Below are 18,227 nucleotides of genomic sequence, written 5' to 3' on the forward strand. Positions count from 1 at the left end.
TGACTTCTTCTCCTGACCTTTTGCAGCTCACCAGATGGTAGCCATCTCTAATACTCCTTCACCAAAAAGCAAGAAAGAATGGACACCATAGAGACAAAAGCAATATACAATCACAGACCACAAGGAGTCAGCTTCAGTGAGGAAGCTCTTTCCTTACCTCTTTCCTTACCTCTTTCCTTACCTCTTTCCTTACCTTTTCCTCTTTCCTTACCTAAAAACATACAGTAATCTTGCCACTTTACTTGAATACAGGCAGGCAAGAAGAGGAGGCTCACTTTGGCCAATTAGCTTTAGTTCAGCCCTCAATCGAGAGACCCTCTCTTCGTTGGTTAGCACACTGAAGCCAGTTTTATGCAAAACCTATGCATGCACCAAATCAGGGATCAGGGCCCTTCCATTACAAGTCATTCTACCATTCTAGAAGCTGGCTCCCCATTTTTTTTCTAACTTTCCTGGGTGCAGGTAGATAATGCTACATATCTCTGAGGATGAAGTTTTACTAGACAGGTTCCTATACTACACAGTTCATAGATCACCTTCTACAAAAAGTTTTTTTGATCTTCTCTAACTTATTTTTAACTACCTCAGCTTTAAAAATAATTATTCTTCTTGTTTATTCTACATATACTACTATATTGTGCATATCGTCTCCCTTGAGAGAAGTTCCATGAGTTGTGTCTGTTCAGTTGTGTTCAGCTTTTCATGACCCCATATTTTCTTGACAAAGATACTGAAGGGATTTGCCATTTCCTTCTCCAGCTCATTTTATAGAGGAGGAAACTGAGGCAAACAGGGTTAAATGACTTGTGTAGGGTCATACAGCTTGTAAATATCTGTGACCAGGTATGAACTAAGGGAAATGAATCTTCCTGACTCCAGGCTCAGAGCTCTATCCACTGTGCCACCCAGTTGCCATAAGTTCCAGGAGAGCAGGAATTATTTCTTTTTTTGTTTGTTTTTGTATTCACAATTCCTAGCACAATGCCAGGAACATACAGTAGGATTAACTTAATAAATGTTTGTTGATTTATTGGATTCATATTTTACCTTATTTCTTATGTGCTAGTGAAATCCAACACCTGTTTTAGGAAATACACTATGGGGATTTTTATCTTAAGCATACCGTATTGTGATTCAGTGGAAAGGACAGGATGTGGTATATGAATGTAATGGAATACTATTAGAATAGTAATACTAAGAAACGATGAGCAGTCAGATTTCTGAAAAATCTGAAAAGATTTACACGAACTGATGCTGAGTGAAGTAAGCAGAATCAGGAGAACATTGTGACAGTAACAGCAACATTGTGCAACCATCAACTTTGATAGACTTGGCTCTTCTCAGCAATATAATGATCCAAGATAATTCCAAAAGACTCATGATAGAAAATACTATCCACACAGAGAAAGAACTATGGAGTCTGAATGCAGATTGAAACACACCATTTTCACCATTTTTTGTTTTGTTTTTCTTTCTCTTGGTTTTTCCCTTTTGTTATGAGTCTTCTTTCACAACATGACTAATGTGGAAATATGTTTAATATGACTGTACATATATAACCTATATCAGATTGCTTGCTATCTTGGAGAGTGGGGGAAAGAGAGGAAAGGAGAAAAAAGTTTGGAACTCAAAATTTTTAAAAGTGAGTGTTGCACCATCTTGAGGAAGAGGGACAGTATGGGAGGGGGAGAAAATTTAAAACTCAAAAGCTTATGGAAGTGAATGTTGAAAAGTAAAATTAATTGATTTTTAAAAGTAAGGATTGAAAACTTTCTTTACATATAACTGGAAAAAAATAAAATACTATTAAAATTTTAAAAGAAAGAAGACAGGAAAGAATCAGATGGTTCTTGGGTTTGAATCTTGCTTTTATCATTCACTAACTATGGGAACCAGGCAGTCAGTCAATAAGCATTTATTAAGCGCCTACTATGTATCCAGCATTATGCTAGGGGACAAGGAGACAAATATATGTGTAAAGACAGTCTTTACCCTCAAGAAGCTTACAATCTAATGAGGGAAAACAACATATGAAAGGCAGCTGAAAAGGTATGTGGGGTGCAGATGAAGGTACCTGGTGTCTAGAGAGGAATGAGAGAAATCTGCCCTGGGTGCCCCCCTTAAATGAAGGTTCTGGGAAAAACAGTGCAATCAGAGGGAAAGGCCTCTGGGCAAAGGGTACTTCCATTGTGTGAATTCCAGGGATGAAATGAAATTCAAGATGAAGAGTGGGGAATGGTAGAGGAAGTTCAGAATACAGCCCAGAGAGGAATAAGGAGAGTCATGAAGGTAATTTCAATTATCTCCAAGTCTCAGAGCTTTTACCTATGAAATGGAAATTAAAATATTGGTATTACCAACCTCACACAATTTTTGTGGAGAAAGTATTTGGTAAACCAGAAAGAATTACATTAACATGAGCTATCAACAATATTTTTAAGGGTGGAGGGGGAAGTGGAAATTTCATTCAAGATGTCTATGACTTGATAAGTCTTTCACAACCTAAAATAAAGGAATGATAGAATCCTGGCCAGAAATGGAATATGCCTTGACTAGAGTTGATAATAAGAAATTAAAGTCTTCCAAATATGATTAGACATGATTTTGAACTGCAATTAAAGGGCGAAGGAGGAAACCACCTACATACACCTACTGAACAAAATTAACATGGAGAGTGACACGTGAACAATAGTCATGAAAATGCCTGGAAATTCATAGAAGACAAAATCTAAGATTTCAGATTTGGGGATAAGCAATAAAAATGTTTTGAGTAAGCAATAAAATCTATGCCTCAAATGTCTACACACAATTGTGAAAATGTAGATTAAGAGGCATGAACTACAGATCCTAATGCAAAGAGGCCAATATAATTTCACACCTATCACTGTATTATTACCTAAATCTCAAGTGAGGACTTGTTATTCCTCCACTCAGTAAACTTCAGTGGCTCCCTGTCACCTGCAGAGTCAAATACGAAATGCTCTATTTGGCATGTAAATTTGGCCTTTCATAACCTAGCCTCCTCCAGCTTTCTCATTCTTCTTACACCTTACTTCCCACCACAGACAAATAACTAGTCAATTGAGTGATCCTTGTCTACTGGCTGTCCCAGGAAGAAGACACTCTATTTCTCTTTGGGCTTCTTTTCCGGCTGTCCCCCATGTCTAGAATATTCTTTCTTCTCAACTCATAAAAACTAAATCTGATGGTCTTTCCACAGTCTTTATCTTTCTTGTATTAACTTTTATTTTATCTTTGTCTCTAGTTCAACTAATCTCTACTGGTTCTCTTTTCCTTATCTTAAAGAAGATCCTAGGAATAGCTATCTAAGCCAGGCTTGGTGGCATGGGTCTATCATCCTTGCTTCTGGAATAGTCTGAGACTGGTGGATCATTTCAATCCAGGAGTTCTGAAGTACAGTAGAGCTAAACTCATCAAGTACCCACACTAATACTGGTATCAATATGGGGAGCCCCACCCCAAAATGGAGAATCACCAAGCTCTCTCAGGAATGCTGAACCAGCTCAGAGCAGAAAAACAGAACAAGTTAAATCTTCCATGTTGATCAATATTGGGATCAGGGTCATGGGTAGATGTATCTCCAGCCCAAGTGAGATAGGGAAATCCAATTTTAAAAAAAGTAAATATAAAAAAAAAGAAAAGTCTATCAATATTCATTGCTTCTACTTCCTCTTCTCTTACTTACTTCTCAGCCCTTTGTAATCTGATTTCCAAATATCCCAATCAACTGAAACTCTCCAAAGTTACCTGTGATCTTCCAACTGCCAAATCAGATGACATTTTCTAAATTCATCATTCTTGATCTCTCTGCAGTATTTGACACTGTTGATCAACCTTTTCTTCCTGAATTTTTGTGACAATACTGGGCTGGTTCTCTCCTCTTATCTGTCTGACCACTCCTTTTTTTTTTAGTCTCCTTTAATAGACTATTATACCTATCAAGTCCCCCAACTGTAGGTGCCCCCAAAGCTCTTTTTTCTCTACACTCTACTCTTTTACTTGATAACTTGATCAGCTCTTGTAAATTTCATGATTACCTCTACACAAATGACTCAAATCTATATGTCTAACCTGTTGAAGGAATGAACAGCTGTTCTGCATCATCATTTCCTATTAGATATTTTGAATTGTGTATCCTATAGACTTCTCAAACTCAACATGCCCAAAACAGAACTCATTATCTTTCCCCCAAACCCACCTTTCTTCCAAATTTCCCTAGATCTGTCAAAGGTACAACCATCCTTCCAGTCCCCTAAGTAAACAAATTTCAATTTATCCTGAATTTCTCACTCTCCCTTAACCCATATATACAATCAATTGCCAAATCCTATTCTATCTCCAAAATATTTCCTCCATATGACCCCATTTCTCTGCTCACAAGGCCATCACCCTTATTCAGACCCTCTCACCTCTTCCTTGAACCATTTCAATATCCTCCTAATTACTCTGCCTGCTTCAAGTCACTCCCCTCTCCAATCCATCTTCCAAATGCCTTTCAAAGTGATCTTCCTAAAGCCCAGGTCTAACCTTATCACTAGTCTACTCAATAATTTCCAGTGGCTTCCCATTGCCTCTAGGATCAAATATAAACTCCTCCATTGGATGTTTAAAGTCCTTCACAACATGACTCCAGCCTACCTTTCAAGTCCTATTACATGTTACCTCTTCTCCCTTCCTCATTTCACATCACTAATATTCCTTCTGTTACTATCTTCTCTTTCACTCCTATCTCAGATGAAGAGGGGACCTTTTACTTGCAAAGACAAGTCCCTCTATATGCACAAGTGATTCTATTTTATCTCATCTTCTTCAGCAGATTGTGTTCTCTATCATCCATACTCACTAATCATTAATTTTGCATTATCTCCTGACTGCTTTCCTACCGCACAAACATAACCATGTCTCCTCCATCCTCAAAATAAAACCTCACCTGATCTGTCTGTCCCTCTTATCATCCCATATCTCTTCTCTCTTTTATGGCTAAACTTGAGAAGGCCATCATAATGAATGCCTTCACTTTCCCTCTTTCTACTCTCTTTAATTCTCTTTAGTCTGGCTTCTGACCTCTTGAGGGTTAGAAATTTCTCTTTCCAAAGTTACTAATGACCTCTTAATTGCCCAATCTAATGGTCCTTTCTCAGTTCCTGTCCTTCTTGTACTCTCTGCAACCATTTGACACTATTGATCACTCTCTTTTTCTTAATATTTCTTCTCTAGGTTTTCACAACAATGCTCTCTCCTGATTCTCCTCCAGTTTCTTTTGCTGGATTTTCTTCTGGGTACACCTACTAATAGTGGGTATCTTCCAAAGCTTTGTCCTGGATTGTCTTCTATTTTCCCTCTATATCAATTTACCCAGTGATCTCATCAGCTCCCTAGGATCATCTCAGTGCAAATGATTCTCAGACTACTTAACCTCTCCCCTGACCTCCAGTCTCCCATTTCCAACTTTCTATCCAGCATCTTAAACTGAATGTCTATAGATATCTTAAACTCAACACATTCAAAACTAGACTCACTATCTTTCTACTACAAACTCTCTCCTCTTCCTAACTTTCCTGTTACTATAAAGGGTACCATGGGGTATACTGGACTAGCTGGACTAGCTGGTCTAACACCCTTGGTGTGAGGTCCTGCTGAGCTCTTTTTAGGGCTACTCATTCACCTTTGGTATGCACCTGATTTACCCAACCTGTAGCTCCAAGAAGCTATAACATATAAAGCACACAAAGCCCAGTAAACCATCTTGGTAGATGGACTAAACCAGGTTGAAGGTGACCAACAGGCCTCAGACTTGCTGGTGAGTTAAAGGGATGTTTACCCCAAGCATGCGAAGATGTTCTCCAATGGAAAGGGCAGATGAGAACAATTTATTCCAACATCTATGAAGGTGGCTAAAGCAGGCACTGCGGAGTGCTTAGAGCTTAGTCAGACACTGAAGATGTCAAGTTCATCTCCTGTATCCCAGGCCATTGCCAATCATCCTGACTTTTGTCCTACCACTGGATTTTGAAGACTCAGGAAGAGAGACCGAGTGAGGCCAATGACTTTGTGCAACTCTGCATCACTTAAATCCAGTTCACTGATGTCACTTGTCCTCTTTGAAAATGAAAGACAAACAACATCACCATCCTCCTTTGTCACTTGGGCTTGCAATTTAGGCATCATCCTTCACTCTTCATTCTCTCATCCTCCACATCTAATCTGCTACCAAGTCTTCTCTAGTCTATCTTCAAAACATCTCTCTTATATTCCCCCCTCTCTTCTGTGACAGTGAAACCACCCTGATGTAGGCCCTCATCCCCTCAAGTCTAGACTATTGCAAAAGCCTACTGGTTGGTCTCTTTGCCTCAAGTCTTTCTCCATTGTATCATCCACTCACCTACCAAAGTGATCTTCCTTAAGAGCAGGTCTAACTCTTTCTCTTTCTCTCTCTCTCTCTCTCACTTACACACACACACACACATACACATGCACACACACACACACACACACACACACACACACACACACACACACACACAATATTCAGTAAACCACAGTGGCTCCCTATTGCCTTTAGGACCAAATATAAAATCTCCTGTTTGGCTTTTAAAGACCTTTATAACTTGACCTCTTCTTACCTTTCCAGTCTATTTACACTTTTCTCCCCTGCAGGTATTCCATAATCCAGTGACCTTGGCCTACTTGCTGTTCCTCACACACAATGGCCCATCTCTAGACTCTAAGCAATTTTTTATTTGTTTATTTTAAGTTTTCAACATTCATTTCCACAAAATTTTGAGCTCCAAATTTTCTCTCCATCTCTCCCCTTCCCCCACCCCAAAACACCTTGCATTCTGGTTACCCCTTCCACAAATCTGCCCTCCCTTCTAACACCCTTCCCTTCCCTTATCCTCATCTTCTCTCTTGGCCTGTAGGGCAAGATAAATTTCTATACCCCATTACCTGTATTTCCTATTTCCTTGCAAAAACAGTTCTCAACATTTCTTCCTAAAACTTTGAGTTCCAACTTCTCTTCCTTCCTCCCTCCCTGCCCATCCTCACTGAGAAGGCAAGCAATTCAATATAGGCTATATATGTGTAGTTTTGCAAATGACTTCCATAATAGTCATGTTGTATAAGACTAACTATATTTCCCTCCATTCTATCCTGTCCCCCATTTCTTCTATTCTCTCTTTTGACCTTGTCCCTCTCCAAGAGTGCTTACTTCTAATTGCTCCCTCCTCCCATTTGCCCTCCCTTCCATCATCCCCCCCAACCCTGCTTGTCCCCTTCTACCCTACTTTCCTGTAGTGTAAGATAGGTTTTCATACCAAATTGAGTGTGCATGTTATTCCTTCCTTGCACCAAACGTGATGAGAGTAAGCTTCACTTTTTCCCTCTCACCTCCTCTCTTTTCCTCTCCACTGAAAAGCTTTTTCTTGCCTCTTTTATGAGAGATAATTTGCACCATTCTACTTCTTTCTTTCTCCTCCAAATATATTCCTCTCTCACCCCTTAATTTTATTTTTTTAGATATGATCCCTTCCTATTCAACTCACCCTGTGCTCTCTGTCTCTCTGTCTCTCTCTGTCTCTGTCTCTCTGTCTCTGTGTGTGTGTATGTGTGTGTGTGTGTATGTGTGTGTGTGTGTATAATCCCTCCAACTACCCAGATATTGAGAAAAGTTTCAAGAGTTACAAATATTAGCTTTCCATGTAGGAATGTTAACAATTCAACTTTAGTAAGTCCCTCATGATTTCTCTTTCCTGTTTACCTTTTCATGCTTCTCTTGATTCTTGTGTTAGAAAGTCAAATTTTCTTTTCAGCTCTGGTCTTTTCATCAAGAATACTTGAAAGTCCTCTGTTTCATTGAATAACCATTTTTACCCCTGAAGTATTATACTTAGTTTTGCTGGGTAGCTGATTCTTGGTTTTAATCCTAGTTCCTTTGACTTTGGGAATATCATAGTCCAAGCCCTTAAATCCCTTAATGTAGAGGCTGCTAGATCTTGTGTTATCCTAATTGTATTTGCATAATACTTGAATTATTTCTTTCTAGCTGCTTGCAATATTTTCTCCTTGACCTGGGAACTCTGGAATTTGGTTACAATATTCTTGGGAGTTTCTCTTTTTGGATCTCTTTCAGTAGGTGATCAGTGTATTCTTTCAATATTTATTTTGCTCTCTGGTTCTAGAATATCAGGGCAGTTTTCTTTGATAATTTCATGAAAGATGATGTCTGACTTTTAGGTCCTTTGTCAAGAGTAGGGTATACTCTGGGGACCTATAAATTCTCAGTTCCTCCAAGGTGGCTTGATCAAGGGAGAGGAGTTTACTCCTCAAGGGCCTCCAGCTTCACCACGCTCCAGGACCATGCTCAGGGCTGAGGTTCAGATCAGCTGCTCAGTTCCTCCAGGGGCTTTAAGCTGAGGGCTCCAGCAATGGATTCTGGATGCTGCCTGATGCTGCCTCCCAGTTGCCTAGGGTCAGGGTTAGGGGAGGACCCTGCTCCCCTCTTGCCAAGTTGGAAAAGACCACTCACTGACCTTTGAAGCGCTTTTGTCACCTGTGGGTTGAGGGATCTGAGATCCTCCACTGCTGCTGGGGATTCTGCCCTCAAGGCCTGCTCCAGTCCTGCTCCTCCTGGTGCCATGCAGCCAAGGCTAGACATTGCTTCACTCTGCATCCTGTGTGACAGACCTTTCCTGTTGACCTTCCAGGTTACCTTGGGTGGGAAATCTCTTTCACTTGTCTTTCTGTGGCTTCTGCTACTCTAGAATTTGTTGAGCATCATTCTTTACAGGTATTTTATGGACTGTGGGGGAAGAGCTAGAGTATGTGCATCTTTCTGCTATGCCATCTTGGCTGCGCCCTGACTCTAGGCAATTTTGCTGGCTTTCTCCCAGTTTTGGAATTCTTTCCTTCCACCTCTCTGCCTTCCAGTTTTCTTAAAGTCTCAGCCAAAGTTCCACTGTCTACAAGAAGTCTTTCCCAGTCTGAGTACCTTCTCCCAGGTGATTATATCTCCAGTTTATCCTTTCTACAGTTTATCTGTCCATAATTGTTTATATGTTGTCTTCCCTTAAGACAGTGAGCTCTTTGAAAGCAGAACTGGTTTTTTGACCTATCTTTGTCTCCCCAGAATTTAGCATAGTGCCTAGCACATGGTAGCTACTAAATAACTAACTGAATTCCTGGCACATGGCAAATGCTTAATTGTGCTCTTTGACTGAGTTAGTGATCCTATTACAATTTGCTTGACTTCTCTTCAGTGTCCTTTAGTGGATCACCTTCCATCACCTGTATGGAAGAACTAAAGGTTCTATTACAGGCCTTCTTCTTGTTTCTCCCCACCTTCCTTCTAGGTGATGTTGTGATTATTCATTGATTCCACTATCATCTCAATGCAGATGATACCCAGATTTAGGTATTCTGTTCAAATCTCTCTCCTGAACTCTAAGTTCTCATCACCTAGCTCATTTCAATGCTCAACTAATGTGTCATTTACTGCATGACAGCTTTTCTAATCTCTAAAATTTTTTATATTCTCTGTTTCCTCGGATTATTGTATATTTGCTCATCTATGTACATCTGTACCTCCCATTAGAATACAAGTCCCTTTAGGAAAGGGACTGTTTTTCATTTTTGTATTTTTATCCTCAGCACCTAGAGATGTTCCTTGAACATTTAATATAATAACATAATATAATAATATTAACATGTTAATATTAATATATAATAATAATATAATAAAATAAACAATAAATGTTTGTTGGGCTAAATTCCATTCTGAATCTTACTTTGACCATCACAGAAGAAGTGATTACAGTGATAAAAATAATAGGAACTTGGAGGGAGAAGTGACTATTTTTCTGAAATTTCGTGGTAGAAGAGGAAAACTAGACATAATAGGACATGCATTCTCAATTTTTGGAAAGCAGATTTTTACAATTTCAGAGAAAAGATGAGATAAGATCAAGAGGCCACATGGTGTTATGAAGGGAAAAGTCAGAAAGAACTGGTTTTGAGTTCAATGTCTGGCATGTACTGACCCTGGCATGTCTGACCCTGGAAAAAGTCACTTTAACCTCTTGATGCTCTGGGCAACTAGGATTATACATTGTCCAGAAGGTGCCAACCTACACTGATACAGGAGTTTTCTCATTTTGGAGTTTCTCATACCAGTGAAATAACAGATCTAGTTTCTATTCTATCCATAAAAATGAAAAGAGGATGTCATAGCTTAATGATGTGCAGGTGTAATCAGTCCAAGAGGTATCACAAACTATCAAGAATGAAATTCTGAAGGTACAGTGTGAAAATTGCAGAGGAAGAGCAGAAAATATTGTCTAGAGGAACAGATATCAATGCATAGGAAACACATCAACCAATTTATGTTTGAAATATATATATATATAATACATATGTATGTGTGTGTGTATATATATATATATATACATATATATATATATATATATATATATATATACATATATATATATGTTAGAAGTAAGGACAGATAACACAGAATGAATACAAATCTATGGCACTGGCCAGAAAGAACTTGTATGAGGAATACTAAAATTCAGAATGAGCTGAGGATGCTAACAAAATTCAAGAACAAAAGAGAGTTTGTTTGCTATTTTTTTTTAAGCTATATATCTGGTCACAGGATTCAGATGGCTCTGGAGGAGGAGTGAGGCTGGTGATCTTGCACAGCTCTCCCTCACTCAAAACAAATTCAAGTGCTGTTGAGGGCCAGAGTGGAGTACAGTTGACAAAATCAGGATAGACCTTTGGGAAACTGTTCTTTGAGACTGTGCTCATTATCATCTGGAATGGCTCTCCATGCCCCCCAGAAGTTGCTGTCTCCATGAGACAAACAAGAGAATGACAGAAAACAAGGGATATGTAAAATAGATGCCCTCAAGGCTAACAGTCTTTAAAGACAATAAGACTGGCCAAATCACTGGGACAGGAGATAGCAGAATGTCATGTAGACTTGGTGTTTCTGACTATATATACCCTAACCCTTGGATCAATAAATGGAATCGGTCTATCTTTTCCCACCTCCCGTGTTTTTCTTCTTCACCACATCACCAAGCTGTGTGGGGACTCAGGCCATCTGCCACATCTGGCGCCTCAACAGGGACCTGATCCAGGAAAGGGACTCGTCTTTTGGTGATAGTGGCCCCCTTGGAAAGGAATGCTGAGTTGTGACAAGGCAACTAAGGTAAGGGGACACCTCAAAGAACCCCTGCGGGGGCATTTCACTTTGTCCAAGGTTCACGTAGGCACAGTAAAATCTCAACAATTACAGGCTTATGGGGAGAGCTTACTGTGTTAACAGAATCAAAAGGCAGATTCTGTTCATAAGAAATCACTACTGACAGGTAAATAGCAAGAGTAAGGTTAACAATAAGTCAGATACTTTTTAAGGGCAGAAACACTCAGGTAGAGGCAGATGCGGATAAGGAGGAAGGGGGAAAAGAGGTGGACTCCTTGTCAGAGGAAGCCTCAGCACCCCCGGAACCCTCGGCTTCCACAGAGCCACCATTCTATACTTCTCCTGAAAGGAACAAACTAGCAGGTCCTTTATCCAAGGCTCATCTTCTGCCTATACCGCTGCAGCCTCCTAAATTGCCAGTGACAGAAACCCCAGATCCCAATAACCCAGGAGGAGTTGCAAGAGAATTTGTCCCTCTGAATTTTAATTTTTTACAGGAATCAAAACAAGGGGCAATCAACTATGGACCAAGTAATCCTTACATTCAGTCTCTTATAGACAGCATTTCTCAGACAGACCTATGCCCCACTGATTGGTGTAATTTAGATAAAACCACTCTTGAAGGAGATTACTTAATGTGGAAATTTGAATTTCACAAAGCATGTTTGGAACAAAGTAAAAGAAATCAAGCCATAGGTCTAAATTGTGCAGAGGATTTCTGACAATCTTTTCTTGGTTTTTTGAATTCTTTCTTTTTGTCTGTATATGTATTCTGTCTCTATGTTCTGTGTGAGTGTGTTTGTGTGTTAATCTCTTTCCCATGTTTTCTCTTTCCTTCCCCCTCATCCCTTCTCTCTGATGACTGCAGCATCAGGGAGGAGTATGGGAGAAAGAGAGAAACTAATCTTATATTGCTAAAGGCAGTTTCAGATAAGGTATACAAGGAAATAATGCATGTGCAGTTTTAAGGAAAGCATAAAAGTTTTGGAAAGTTGTTGGCAAAATTCTCTTGACCTTCTAACCCTGGCCAGGTTGTGAAGGTGGAGAGAAAGACAAGAAGAAATCAGGGAAGCTTTTTCCCTCATATCAGAGAGGCAGGCTGCCTAGCATTTTAATTATCTCATGCCTCACCTAAAAGAGAAGTTTTTGTATAAAGGGAAATAACCAAAAAGTAGTTATTCTGGTCATATTTTAAGTTAAACATATCACTCCTAATTGGATGTTTAAGACAGGTCAGAATTTGTTATATTATTTGGCATTAAGGCAAATTGGAAAAATGTATAGATCTGAAAAAGACACCTCAGCAGAGATAAAGCTTTTGAACTCTCCAGTAGAACAGAGGGGACTTGACGCCACTGGATAGTTGTCCAGAAGTCTCCCTCACTTCAGCTGATGGATTCAAAAGCCCTCTTTTTCAAAGAAGTTCTTAAGGAGTGGACACAAGTAAAATTTACTTGAGTAAAGGTTAGAACCATTAAGATTTTTTGCCCTGCAGTCTCAACTCATCATCCAGCTAGGACTACAGTGAATTGTAACTTATCATCTTATCATCCCAGATTAGATCAGGGGAGGAGAATGCTAAAGAATAGTAGGGAATTTAATTTACCCTCCCCAAGGGTAGAGGTTGGGCCACAGCAGTATGAGATCACAAGCCAACCAGCCCCTACATTTAGTAAGCCCAGTCTTCTATTAATATTTATATGTGATGGTTTGGAAATGTAATTACTGACACCTAAGTTTCACTATTTGTGTTACTGTTGTGCTTCTAAAGTGTTATAGTCTTGTATTGTAAAAATTGAGTAACCCCTGCAATCCAGAAAAGATGTATAAGTTGCATTATTCTAGGCATTATAAGCTTTGTGGCACCATTTGCTTTCTCTGTGTCAATTGGTTTATCTGTACATACAATTTAATGGATTGTGGTGGTGGGAAAAAAAAGTTGATGTTTTTGAAACAAGATTGTTCATAAGATGTGATTATAGGTTCATTTCTATTTGTGTTACTCCTGTCCATTATAATACTACTATACATAATGTACAGATCAGGCCTCCAAGGGAAATCTTGACCTCAAGGAAGCTGCCAGCAATTAGGGATTATGTTGCTAATACAAATCCCTTTGCATTCCCGTTCCATTGGCTCATATCTATATTACCTCTATCCCTTTGTTTTCTCTGTATGGCCACCTATTCATAGGTGCCTACTCTCTCATGGGTAAGCTTGTCAAACACAAGTACCTTATCTCTGGTTACAACAAAAGAAAGGGGGAATTGTTGAGGGCCAGGGTGAAGTACAGTTGACAAGATCAGGATAGACCTTCAGGGGAAACTGTTCTTTGAGACTGTGCTTATTATCATCCAGAATGGCTCTCCATGCCCCCCAGAAGTTGCTGTCTCCATGAGACAAACAAGAGAATTACAGAAAACAAGGGATATGTAAAATAGATGCCCTCAAGGCTAACAGTCTTTAAAGACAATAAGACTGGCCAAATCACTGGGACAGGAGATGAGCAGAATGTCACGTAGACTTGCAGTTTCTGTCTATATATAACCTAACCTTTGGATCAATAAATGGAATTGGTCTATCTTTTTCTGCCTCCCGAGTCTTTCTTCTTCACCACATCACCGAGCCGTGTGGGGACACAGGCTGTCCACTACAAGGTGCAAGTCATGTCATCATTTCTCTGATGACATGGTCTTCTTCGGGCAACGAAGGATGAACACAACAACAACAACAACGTATGGTAAAAGGGAAAAGAGGAGGATCAAAGAAGGAAGAAGACTGCTGCTAGGTGTGGCTAAGATGCCTATAACCAACAATTGGGAGAAGGAACTGTGGCTGAACTAGCTCTGCTTTTGTCTCTCCTGCCAAGAACAATGATCTTTGGACTAGCAAAAGGACAGAACAGGAATCATTAATAGAGTTCATGCTTAAGATAAATATGGAGGTAGTAAAGGAACCCTTAGCTCCTTGTAATGAGTTTAAATCACCTTATACTAATATATCTTTGGAGGACTGAAAGAAATGGCCATTGTTATTGCTGAGCTATTGTCAGTTACATTTTCCCATGGAGAACAGGTGAGAGGTACCATGGGATTGGAGGATAAATTTCCTGAATTGTTTTTAAAGAGAATAGAGCCTGCAAACTATAGGCAAGGACCCTTTAATTCTTTGCCAAATTCTAGAAGATATTAAAGGTATAGTGAGGGAAATCTAGAAAAGAATTGCTGGTCACAAAGAGTCAACATTTATTTATCAAGAATAGGTAGTGTTAGACTAATCTTATTTCAGATCCTAAGAGTTATAATTTCTGTGGACTAATTATAATATATATGCATATATGTCTACATGTATTATATCTGTATGAATACATGTGTTAAATATATAGTATGCATGTACTTCCATGTGTACATATGTGTAAAACAAAATTTTATTTTTGCATTTAGCAAGATCTCACATTTTTCTTGTGGAAAAGTTAAAGAGGGGATGATGACAATAGACACCTGGTGAAGTCCAAGCTATGCTCTGGTTTGCCCAAAGATAGGAAACTTGAAGCAACTCAGTACAGAGTAGAGCTAAAGTGAAAGTTAATTCAGCAATCCCAGGAAATATTTCCTGCTTGATGTTTTATAGGTTTGACCTCTTGCAAGACTTTAAGAGGAGTTACAGTTGCCACTTCATGTTTTATGTCTTCCTCCATGTACCTGAGTCTTGTTTCAAGCATTTGATTGGAGGAAATAAATAACTACCTGATCTTCATTGTGCATCAAGTACCCTCCTAATCCCCTTTGGGGAAACCCCAGACTTGAACTAAGCCTACATTTGAATGATATTACCTAGGGTTCCAGGTTGGGGGCATAAAGAACCAGAGACAATGAGAAGAAGTCTGATACTTCTCTTTAGAAGCCAGTATTCACCAGGCTGGCCAGCTTAGGGTTCCTAGTCCAAAAGACCTATTGTTATATACGCTTATGTTGTAACTCCCTCCTATACTGTAAGATACTGTAGGGTGTTCAAAGAAGACTAGTACTTCTGATGTGAGGACTACTGGTTCCTTTCCATGACTGCTTTTCATCTTTGGTCTCCATCTGACTCACCCAATTCTTAGCTGTGACTCCAAAAAGCTGTAGTGAGAACAGCAGCCACACTCCAGTAAACCATTTTGGTAGTAGATGAGCTAACCCAGACAGAGGATAACTGAGACGTCTCAAACTATTGAGTGAGTTGGGAGGTTGTCTACCCTAGGCCTGTGAAAACTAATCTCCAGAATAGGTAGATGAAAACAATTTGTTCCAATGGCCATGAACATGGCTGAAGCAGGCACTGTGGAGTGCTTAGAGCTTAATCAGACATTGAAGAACCTGAGGTCATCCCTTGAATCCTGGTCCATCATCAATTGCCCTGACTTTTGTCTTGCAACTGGATTTTGATGACTCTGGAAGAGGGAATGAGGCCAAAGACTTCAGTCTCTGCCTCACTTAAATCCAGTTTATGCTCAACCAAAAAGACATCAACCTCCTCTCCAAATGTTCATTTGTGCCTGACCTGTAGTAGATCTTTGGATATCTTACTGGTCTGATTAGCCACAGACAGATGTGCTGGACCTTGATTCCAATATAGTGATGCTCTTTTGGTTCTCTTTTAGAATGAAGGCAACAACCAACCAACCAACCTAGAAAAGTAGGAGAAACACCTCCAACTTTCGCTTGTGCCTTCCTTTTCATTCACTGTGCGTATCCTGTTAGATGTCAGAACTCCTTTGTAGTAATAATGCTTGCTAAGATTCATATAGCACTTTAATGTCTGCAAAACATTTTATGAATTTTATGTCATTTGTGCTCTTATCTACATTTCCATAGCTTCTTCAACAGCGTAGTCCTTCATTAACTCTCCCTTGAATTATTGCAGAAGAATTCTCTGTTTCCACTCTCTCCAATCCACACTCCACACAGGTGCAAAACTGAAATTCAGAAAACAGAGATCTGCCCCTACTGAAGAATCTTGAGGGGCTCTAAAAGATTGTTAATGAAATAAGTCTCTTTCTTGTTAAGAGATAGCTGACCACAGGTATAGAATAAGGCATATCATGCCAGACAGCATTGATGTAAACTTCTTGAGAGTAGGGATTGTTTCATTCTTTGTATCTGCAATTCCTAGCTAAGTTCCTAAGGAGATTATTAAGTGCTTGTTAATTGATAGATTGTTGTATTGCTTTACTGTATTTATTTCTTACAAAAGATGGTTCAATTGGGGAGATTTTATTGGGAAATGATTCTTCAGGGAATTTGGATCTATGGTAGGGAACCCTCTAAAGCAATAGGGTCTGACTCTTTTTCACAACTTTCATTCTCAGAAAGTTGTATGGGACACTGAAAGATTAAGTGACTGGCTTATAGTAACATAGTATGTGCAAGAGATGGGACTTGAATCTAGGTTTTCCTAACCCTAAAGAGAGCTCTCCATTCATTATGTTATGCTGTTTCTCTTTGGGCATTAAAAAAAAATAGTGATAGTAGGAGTGGGGCATCAAAACATTTTTTTTTAAATCTTACTGTTTCCTCCACTCTGTTTCACTCAAATGAGCCTGCTAGCAATTCCCCATACACAACATTCACCGTTTCACATCTGGACTTTTGCATCCCATGTCTGCAATGCAGTCCCTGCTTTCCTCTACCTCTTTGAATTTCTAGCTTCCTTCAATCACCAGTCAGAGTCTCCTTCCTACTCAAAACCTTTCCTAATCTTAAACCCCACCCTCTCAAGTACATAGTGCTCATTCTCTTGAAAATATTTCTTGTAACTTATCTTTATATGCTATATTTTCCAAATAGATTATAAACTTCAGTGCAGTGATTATTTTGCTTGTTGAACTGAGAAAGATTAGCCTCCCCTGGAGGGAGTTGTATGGGAATTAGTGTCCAAAGATTGTTACGGGATAAGGCTGAGGAAGTAAGGGAGCTAATTCATACTAGAAAGGAAGGTTCTAAAGGACCTACTTGTAAAAAGTAGGCCTTGGGAGGGGGAAATGTTGAGCCAGACAGAAGAGATTAAAGATGTTTCTAGCCAAGACAACTAGGTAGGTAAAATGAATAGAATGATGGACTTGGAATCAGGAAGACCTGAGTTCAAAGCCTGCTTCAGAACTTCTTGCCTATCTGACTTTTTCTCTTAACTTCAGTCTCCTTATCTTTAAAGTGGAGACAACAATATTACCTGCTTTATAGGGACTTTAGGAGCATCATAGGAAAACATTATATAAACAATAGCTATTACTTGTGGCAACTAGGTGACACAGTGGATAGAGTGCTAGACCTGGAGTCAAGAAGACTCATCTTCCTGAGTTCAAATTCAGTCTCAGACACTTACTAGCTGTGTAACCCTGGGCATATCACTTAACCCTACTTGCCTTAGTTTCCTCAACTGGACTATGAGCTGGAGAAGGTAATGGCAATCCACTCCAATATCTTTGCCAGGAAAACCCTAAATGGAGAGTTGGACATGACTGAAGGACAACAGGAATCAAGGAGGCAGAAAGTTGCAAGGTAGCCGGAAACACATGGTAGTAGCTGGAGAAATGAACAACTTGAATTTCTGAGTTAAATTTCTTTTTAAAATTTCACCCCAAAGTCTATGAATTACACATCAGACTTTACATTTTGGTGAGTTAGTGATTCCTCCTAGTGTGGAGGTGGGAGGGGTGAGATCCATATTATCTTCATCCTACTAAAAATCTGATGAGGGTACAACTTTGAAAATATCCACAGAAACTGAGAAAAAACTATGCTTTACCAAGTTATTTTTCTGTTTAAAACTTGAAGGAGTTGATTCTGTGGTTCTCAGTAGACCTTAATAACATTTAACAAAATCTCTGCTTTCCTTTTGTTTCCTGTAACTATGTATTAAAACACATTCATTTAATTTATTTCTCCACAACCATTTAAATACAACTTGTCTGACTGCTTTGAGGTTTAAAAAAAAAAAAGATTTTGCTTTTGCT

Source organism: Notamacropus eugenii, chromosome 4 (genome assembly GCF_028372415.1).
Source record: "Notamacropus eugenii isolate mMacEug1 chromosome 4, mMacEug1.pri_v2, whole genome shotgun sequence".
Taxonomy (NCBI): domain Eukaryota; kingdom Metazoa; phylum Chordata; class Mammalia; order Diprotodontia; family Macropodidae; genus Notamacropus; species Notamacropus eugenii.